Consider the following 10,236-nt stretch of genomic DNA (forward strand, 5'->3'; position numbering starts at 1 on the left):
GTTTTGAACATTGGAAGATCTTATTGCGAAAAATCAAAATGCGAAAGGAAAATCAACTAGTAAAAATAAAAGATAGTGCATGATGCTTTGTTCAGCCTTGCTACCCCAAGGCTTTCCGGGTTCTGGTGGTTCTGATAGTCCAATTGTTGAGGCATGCTCCCCGGCTTACGGCCTGTGTCGAAGGGCCTTCCCCATCCTCCTCCTTAAAGATGACACAACAATCCATGTTATCATCTTCTAGGAACAAATTCATCACTGCTGCCAGTGCTTCCTCTTCTTCCGACATATAGATGACATCGGTCGACTGGAAAGTTTGCTCCAAATGTGGTATTGGCTGCTCCAGCGGGTAGTATGGACAATGCCATGGTGGCGACCAGTTGTTAAAATCCTCCCAAGTGTACTCATATCCTAAACCAAAGGTGGTACCATGTTTCTTCAGTTTGATAGGCTTAGTGATTCCTTGGAGATTCTTGCCTAGTCCCTTGCCAGGTTCATATCCACTCCAGTTCAATATGCTTTCATTTTTTTGTCCAACCATTTGTCTTTGTCAACGACGTTGACTTGCTCGATGTGGTTATAGGTTTCCTCGCCTATATTTCTTCTTCCTCTTATCATTGGGATGGTTTGACGACCGTATATGGGATTGCTACCGTCGTCGTGAATGATCACCTCTTGGTGATTCCACTCAAACTTTACTACCTGATGTAGTGTTGATGCTACATCCCCAGCGGCATGAATCCACGGCCATCCCAACAACAAGTTGTAAGATGCTGGAACATCTATTACTTGGAAATCGACATCAAACCAAGTAGGCCCCATTTGCAAGAACAAACTAATTTCCCCAATAATAGACCTTTGGGAATCGTCAAAATCTTTGACGTTGATGGCCCCGTCCTTGATCTTATGCAGCACCTTCCCCAATGCTCTGAGTGTTACCAACAGACAAATATTGATGCTGGACCCTCCATCAATAAGGATCCTGGTGATAAAATAATCTTCGCATTGCACGGTGTTGTGCAACGCTTTTTTGTGACTCAACCCTTCTGGTGGCAGCTCATCTTCATGAAAAGTGATCTTGTGACTTTCCAATACCTTCCCTACCATGTTTGCCATTTCTCCTCCGGTGATGTTTTTGGGTACATATGCCTCACTTAGCACCTTCAACAAGGCGTTCTTATATGCATTGGAACTTTGCAGCAAAGCTAGGATAGAAATCTGTGCCGGTATTTTGTTCAGCTAATGAATTACTGAGTATTCGTTGGCTTGTATCTTTATCCAGAGATCATTGGGCCCGGTTTCAATGATGCTCGGCCGACCAGAGGCCTGCTTACTCGACTAAGCTAAATGCTCCGGAGTATAAACCCTGCCAATTCTTGTCATACCCTGCGCCGCAACTGTTTCCTCGAACTTGGCTTTCCCTTTCCTTTTTGTCTCGGTTGTGTAATACCAAGGTATGGAATTTGTATGGAACGGTGTTACGACCGACATTACTACTAGAATGGGCACCTTTACTCCGAATGGAGCATGTGTTTTGGAAGGTAAAACTGCAACTTCAAATAGTGCGGGTGCATTTGTTGGAGACCCAAACTCGACCTCAATTGGTGTTGGCATCTTTACAGGGGGTGGTGCTTCAAACTCAAGTGGTACAGACATGTTTACCTTGGCATCCCCAGAAGGCTGAGTCTGGACTACGATCGGATTAAGGGTGACTATTGGCTTTTTAGTTCGTCACCTTCTGTGATTAAACCTATCGATACCTTGGGATCCCAATCATCCTCTATTTCAATCATGTGAATACCTTCACCCTTATGGTCTGGCAGAGGGTTATTGCGGACATTCAGAGTAGGCTCCTTTGCCACAATGGTCTTGTTATCAATCAAAGTCTAGATCTTGTCTTTTAGAGATCGACATTCATCAATGGTATGCCCTTTCATGATGGAATAGTATGCATAGGATTTGTTTGTATTAACCCATTGAGAAGGGTTTTTTGGGGTTATAACAGGGATAGAGGTAACATAACCAGCAGCTTTGAGCCTTTTACACAGCTGGTCAATTGGTTCAACAATGGCGGTATACTGCTTGGGAGGTCTGCGATCAAAATTTTGTCGAGGTATGGGAAAGTTTTGGCGCGTGGGAGGTGACTGATAAGTGGGTGGTTGAGTTTGGTAAAAGGGTGAGGGTGCTTGGAAATTTGGAGTAGGCTGATATGTGAGTGGAAGTATCATATAGGTTTGGTATTTGATAGGGGATTTGGCTCTTTGTGTAACCATTACGGCACCTATGTCCATTTTCTTGGACGTACCACCAGACTGTAAAGCCTTATTGGTAGCTTGCAAAGCTTCGAAGTTTGTAACCATACCACTTTTTATGCCTTCCTCGATCCTTTCTCTCAACTTGATAATGTCAGAAAATTTATGGCTCTCAATCATCATCAGCCTTTCATAATATTGCAGATATTGAGCTCGAACGAAAAACTTATTCATTTGTTCCTCCTCTAAAGCAGGCCTAACCTTAGCAGCTTCTGATCTCTAGTGAGTGTCATAATCACGGAATGTTTCTGTGGGCTTCTTCTTTAGGTTCTAGATGTAGAACACATCTGGTGCATTTTCTGTGTTGAACCTGAATCTGTCCATAAAGTCGGATGCCATGCTTACCCAGTTTGACCATTTCTTTGGATCCTGGCCAATGTACCAAGACAAAGCATCTCCTTTCAAGCTTCTCATGAAAAGCTTCATGCATATTCTCTCGTATTTCCCTACTCCAACCAGCTTGTCATAGTACATTCTCAGATGGACCCTTGGATCTCTTGTACCATCAAACATTTCGAAATTCGGAGGTTTGTACCCCTCGGGCAGTTCAATATCGTTCTGTATGCAAAGATCTTTATAGGTCAACCCTTCAATCCCCTTACTTCCTTCGATGCCCTGGATCCTGCTGGTCAATTTCTTAAGTTCTTCGGCCAGATTCCTGATGAGCAAGTCTTTATCATCAGACTCGGGTGCGCTTGGGATAGGTAGAGTGGAGTGTGTCACAGTCTCCACGTAGATGGGGGTGTTATGGTGGGCACGAAAATGGTCATTTGTGGAGTTCAAAGGTTCTGGGATGAGCAGTGGAGTGTTGTTGGAGGTGTGGCAAGTGTTGCAGTGGTGGTGAGGAGCAGGATGGTTTTGTGGTTTTGGGGTATTTTTGGAGGTATGGGGTTAGTGTTTGGAGTGGTGAGGGAAAGTGACAAGTTTGCCAGATTATGAATCTGATCAAGCTCCTTTTGAAATTTTAACAACTTTTGCTTGAATTGAGACGTAATTTCTTTGGAGACCTGAGTACCATGAGTGACCTCTACCCGTTCAGTTGAGTTTTCCTTTCTGGTGTTGTTCAAATCTTCCATCTTTCCTTTGTTCCTCCTTCTGATAGGACTAGGAGGAGGAATGGGAGGAGGGTCCTTTGATCTTGTGGAATACGATGACGATGCCAGAGTGCACGAACTAACCTTTGGAGACGGGAATAAATAACAAAAAGTAAAACCAAAAAGTAACAAGTCGGTGAGGATTATAAGAAAATGTTGCGAAATTTAAACACGTAGTGCAAGAATATAAATCGTGTCCTATTTGGGAACCTCTTTGTGCCCGAGGTAGGCCTAGTGACAAGTTGATTTGGAGGACTTAGAATGCTACATGCCTCGTTTTATTGATAAAAAGTAGACGAATCCCAAATCGACCTTGAATAGCAGGAAATGAAAATATCACTAGTGGTCGTTGGCCTTATTACATTTCTTAAAGCAAAAGAAAAAACTACTATCTATTTGGTCTCGGAAGGACCTTCCTCAGGTTGAATGCTCTCGTTGATCAAATCCTCCAGCTCGCGTAGGTTCACTAGTAAAAATGCCTTTGCCAGGTGTTCTCCTTTGTTTCCCTCAGCGTTTTGGTAGTCGGTGACTCTCTTCCTCGATCCTTTCTCTCAACTTGATAATGTCAGAAAATTTATGGCTCTCAATCATCATTAGCCTTTCATAATATTGCAGATATTGAGCTCGAACGAAAAACTTATTCATTTGTTCCTCCTCTAAAGCAGGCCTAACCTTAGCAGCTTCTGATCTCTAGTGAGTGTCATAATCACGGAATGTTTCTGTGGGCTTCTTCTTTAGGTTCTAGATGTAGAACACATCTGGTGCATTTTCTGTGTTGAACCTGAATCTGTCCATAAAGTCGGATGCCATGCTTACCCAGTTTGACCATTTCTTTGGATCCTGGCCAATGTACCAAGACAAAGTATCTCCTTTCAAGCTTCTCATGAAAAGCTTCATGCATATTCTCTCGTATTTCCCTACTCCAACCAGCTTGTCATAGTACATTCTCAGATGGACCCTTGGATCTCTTGTACCATCAAACATTTCGAAATTCGGAGGTTTGTACCCCTTGGGCAGTTCAATATCGTTCTGTATGCAGAGATCTTTATAGGTCAACCCTTCAATCCCCTTACTTCCTTCGATGCCCTGGATCCTGCTGGTCAATTTCTTAAGTTCTTCGGCCAGATTCCTGATGAGCAAGTCTTTATCATCAGACTCGGGTGCGCTTGGGATAGGTAGAGTGGAGTGTGTCACAGTCTCCACGTAGATGGGGGTGTTATGGTGGGCACGAAAATGGTCATTTGTGGAGTTCAAAGGTTCTGGGATGAGCAGTGGAGTGTTGTTGGAGGTGTGGCAAGTGTTGCAGTGGTGGTGAGGAGCAGGATGGTTTTGTGGTTTTGGGGTATTTTTGGAGGTATGGGGTTAGTGTTTGGAGTGGTGAGGGAAAGTGACAAGTTTGCCAGATTATGAATCTGATCAAGCTCCTTTTGAAATTTTAACAACTTTTGCTTGAATTGAGACGTAATTTCTTTGGAGACCTGAGTACCATGAGTGACCTCTACCCGTTCAGTTGAGTTTTCCTTTCTGGTGTTGTTCAAATCTTCCATCTTTCCTTTGTTCCTCCTTCTGATAGGACTAGGAGGAGGAATGGGTGGAGGGTCCTTTGATCTTGTGGAATACGATGACGATGCCAGAGTGCACGAACTAACCTTTGGAGACGGGAATAAATAACAAAAAGTAAAAACAAAAAGTAACAAGTCGGTGAGGATTATAAGAAAATGTTGCGAAATTTAAACACGTAGTGCAAGAATATAAATCGTGTCCTATTTGGGAACCTCTTTGTGCCCGAGGTAGGCCTAGTGACAAGTTGATTTGGAGGACTTAGAATGCTACATGCCTCGTTTTATTGATAAAAAGTAGACGAATCCCAAATCGACCTTGAATAGCAGGAAATGAAAATATCACTAGTGGTCGTTGGCCTTATTACATTTCTTAAAGCAAAAGAAAAAACTACTATCTATTTGGTCTCGGAAGGACCTTCCTCAGGTTGAATGCTCTCGTTGATCAAATCCTCCAGCTCGCGTAGGTTCACTAGTAAAAATGCCTTTGCCAGGTGTTCTCCTTTGTTTCCCTCAGCGTTTTGGTAGTCGGTGACTCTCTTCCTCACTTTTCTTTATAATTCCAGCAGGTCGTAATCCAGATATTCCAACTTTTCGCTAGCTTTGGCGACCCTCTCTTTCCACTCATTGACTTGGTCATTTGATGGGAGACTTCTCCACTAGTCTAGCAAGAATGGGGGTGTGCTAACCATACCGAAACTGGGGATCTCGTTCTTTATTTTCTGCAAAACAAAAATGGTTAGGCCCTTACCCCCACCAGACTCGACTATTTAACATCAACAATTAGCATGAAGTGTTTAGTTCTCCAAATAAATGCATAGAACGTGGTGATGTTCATTTGGGTTTTAGGGAAACCTAGTGGACTTTGGACAATGCTATCTTAAAGAGTCATTATGCGGACAATATAACTAACTCGACTAGGTATGACCATGATGCATGCATAATTAAACAGAGTAAGGTTTCTATGGGGTTTTAGACTGGTACCCTTGAGCGGACAACTCAAGAAGGAAAGGCACGAAACCGTTGACTACACGGTTGATCGACTAGTTTTACCGCAAATACGCCTTTTTAGATTTACGGGGTGATAATGTCGGAAGAGCACAACCACTCATTATAAGTGTTGCTATGGTATTTTGTTTGGCAAGAGTGGAATATAATGTTGAAAACATGCTTATGCAATAATTAAAACAAGTTGTCACGTATTTGTATGTTAGGAAAGTAGTAAATATAATAGTTTTTTTTCATAATTTAAAGCGGTAGTAAAAGAAAGCAGTAAAAGAAAGTAATAAAGAGAAGAAACGAAAAGACAAGTCAGTTTTGATATCTACTGATTTCAGAAAAGATGAATTATACTGATTTTAGAAAAGGTCGTCAATTATTTAGGAAAGACGAGTTTTGACAAAAGATCATAAATTCTGCAGACGTTAGACAATGATTTTAGATTTGTAGGTGAGTGAGACGTTTCAGACTTGGTTATTAATTCCTATAGGCATGCTTTCTAAGCGTTGTTGATTTTAAACACTTTTACAGATAAAGCAAGAGTGCAGAAGTCCTATAGGCATGGCATCTAAATGTTGTACTTCGTTTAAGCCTATGAACATGATATCTAAATGTAGTTAGTTATTTAAGCCCTATAAACAGGTTTGCCTAGTGACAGATTCATTAGCAGGATTAGGATTTCCAGCTAATTATGAGCATGGTATCTATATGAGAGATGCAGAAATTTAACTATAGGCAGGATATCCATATGAATGCAAAATTTCCGAAACCTATAGGCAGGATATCTATATGGGTGCAGAATTCCTTATAGCCATTTATCTTCATATGAAAGTGTCGAATTCCTATAGGCAGGGTATCTATGTGATATGTAGAAATCAGAATCTCCTTATGAGCAGGACATCTGCCCCTTTTACATACATAGTTATTCCCCCCTCTTTCACTAGCCATCCCCAATAGTTTATTACAAAGTTATTACAGTCCAGAAAAATAAAGTATAGAAAATACACCAGAAATTAAAAGTACAACCAAGGAGATCCTGATTCAGACTTCATGTATGAAGTATGAGGTAAACCAACTCCAAAGATCATGATCTAAAGCTTTTCTCCCATTTGAGTGTGTCAAAGTTCCCTAAGAGACTCGAAAGGACCCCGGGCAATGCTCACACCCAAATGTATTTTCAGATTAGGACAAGTGCAGTGTGGAAAGGCCATCCCTCAAGTGTCCAAGTTCAGAGGGAGCTCAAAGGGTCCCAAGGCAAGGCTCACAAGAGGGAGGCAGAACTTAAAGACTAAGAGCGAGTGCAAGTGTAGAAGTGAAATTCTTAAAGGGGAAAGGGGAAAGGGAATAACTTAAAATCAGTGCACATAGGGGTATAGGGGAGTGGGAGAATTTGCAACAACACGGGAAGAGTAGGCTAATGGGCATACCCAGTAATGGGATATGCTGGCACACCCTCCAGCATGTTTAGAGGTTAAGACCCCATTGGTTTAAAATTTTGTTCATGGACAACAACTCATATTGCCATGCCCTAAGTCACCATTCACAAACACATAGGGGTAATATGATAGGGAGCAAAGATTCACAACAGGAACGAGCAGTAGAACATAGGCATACTAAGCTAAATGTCAAACTCTACAGAAAACAATAAAGTAGACATGGATACAAAGACTGTAAGTAAACACATTGGTGATGCTAAAACTTAAATTAGGACATACCAGTTTCAAAGAAATAAGTAGAAAAAGCAGTAGTCTTGTAAAAGCCAAAGTGCAAATAAGAAGACAGAATAATATAAGTGTGAGTTCATAAGAGATTGTGAAATTGTGAAGTGTGTAGTCTAAAGTGTGAAGTATGTGTTTTTGAAAGGGTCGTGCCTTTTATAGTGTAGAAAGCAGGAAGAAATAAGGTTATTTAGGGATTTAGATTCAAAACGAGTAAAACCATTTAAGGAGAGGAATTGAATAAACACTTTATGTAAAGCATGCAATTGAGGGCAAATACATAAAGGTTATTTAAAGACAGGGTTTTGATAGTACACGGTTTGTGCAAATAAGTTAAGAGAGTAAATTAACAACCAGTAAATCACTGTGAGCACGTGATTTTTGCTTCACGAAAATTACTCCAAAAGAAATCAAAAATAAAACAAATTTCATCTGTGTACAATTGTGAGAATTTGCGTGACATTTGGTAATTATTTTTGTCCGCAAATATTTACCCTTGCTGTGATTAATTAAAAAATATAAAAATACATGTTGCATGTACGTTCAAGATTTGAGTGTACATCTTGGAATTAATTGAGTCACGTTTTATGGAAAGAAAGAAAATTACAAAATATACAGTTTTGTTGCCTTTTGTCAGTCATGTGTGCCGTTGTGTAATTTTGTTTTAAATTAATTAAATGTTTAACCTTGTGTGACAATTGTTGTTAAAGTTTAACAGTGTTAGGATAATTTTGGTTTTACACATTATTTTAGAATTTTTATTGATTGTTAATTAAAATAAGAAAAGAAAAAGAGTTGGAAAAAAAATGAAAACTCGGATTGGGCCCAAAAATCAGGCCCAAAGCCAAGACGCAGACCCAGTCCAAACGCCTGGTGCCCGGTCCATTCCCACAATCACGAGAACGACATCGTTCTGCGACAATCAATCCCAACCGTCGACCATACATGATCCAACGACTCAGAATCCGTCCCCCTTACCCGTTACCTCAACCCGACCCGTTGCCCGGTTCGAACCGACCCCCCTACTTAAACCAAACGACGCCGTATTGGTTAACTCCTCTAATCTTGGTCATTGATCTTGATTGATCCAGCGGCCAGGATTAAACCACCCACCCCATATAAGAACCCCAATCCCTCACCCCACGCCCCCAAACCAAACCCCTCTCACCTACTGTTCACCATTGTCTCAAAGACAGACCCTTCAAACCCTAGCCACCTTAGGACTCCCCCACCATAAACCCGGCAACCAAAATGCCGATGACCACCAGACTAACACCCCTGAATCACCATGACCCCATCTCTCCAAATCCAAACTCAGTTTACTTCAAATCTTCCCCGAACCTCTCGAATCTTCGTTTGAAGGTTCGAGCACAAACCAGATCTACACCTACCGACCCCAAATTCACACCACAACACCTCCTGACCTCCCTCACACCCTAAACGCCATTGGTTCCGTTCGAATCTGCCCGTACCTGGACGAATCCCAAATCAAACCACAAAGAACCCTAAAAGACCAAAAGTTGAGATCTGTCCAAATTAAAAGACGATGTGGGGTCTAATCGACTTTAGTCGAAGTGTTCTCAGTTGAGAACACTCGTTTAAAGTCCATTCTACCTCAAAAATGGTCGAGTCCGAGTTCGAGCCTGGGTCAGTTTTGATTTCGAATCCCTGAGGTAATTTTTCCCTTTCTTTTGTTCTCCTATGATTTTTATTTGTTTTCATGTTTAGTTTGGTTTATTTTTTATTTTTCTGTCAAGTCCGTGGATCTCCGAACCTTTTATTTGGTCGAAATTTCCTTATGTTCGTTTGAATGATCTTTAAACTATACAATCAATACGAACAAGTTCGTCGATTTGTTAGTTTCGTATATAGTCCCGATTATGTCCAAAACCACTGGAATCACCTGATAGTTTGTGTGTTTTATTGATTGTTTGTTGTCTGTTATAGCTTATATAGTCGTTTAAATAAGTGTCGTCAATTAATTTGTTTAAAAAGTGGAGGAAACATGATAGTAGCTCATTGATGTCCTCCATGTATGTTTACCTGCTCCACATCTGTATGATAACTTGTAATGAACCTATTGAATATGTTCATTTTTGTCTTTGAACTAGACTGCTGATTCATTCAGTAACCCCATAATCTTCAAAGTTTGCCATGGAAGCCTGATTGTCACTGATTCATCATTTGCTCCCTGTTGGTTGTTTGATTTAAGTTGGTCATGATTGGTTCCCAATTTGATCAACTTATTTCATCTGATTGACATTCCTGTGTGATCTGATTATAAGTTGGACTTAGGTTGAGAATTGGATATAGCTGTAGAAACCTAACAGGTCGACCTGAAATCAGTGTTGAGTTTAAGCTTATACAATTAGTAGTCAATGATTTGCTAAATTTAGAGGGGTTTTATACACTGACCAGTAAGGCTTAGGGTAATACAGTAATATGCAAGGGTTAAGGGGTAATTTTGGGAGTTTAATAGGATCTTAACAGGTTGTAAGCTTAAGTTTGCCTAGTGGTAATTTATTAACCTTAGTTTAATTGTCAGTGGGGAACAAGA

The sequence above is a fragment of the Nicotiana sylvestris genome, chromosome 3, assembly GCF_000393655.2.
Source record: "Nicotiana sylvestris chromosome 3, ASM39365v2, whole genome shotgun sequence".
Taxonomy (NCBI): Eukaryota; Viridiplantae; Streptophyta; class Magnoliopsida; order Solanales; family Solanaceae; genus Nicotiana; species Nicotiana sylvestris.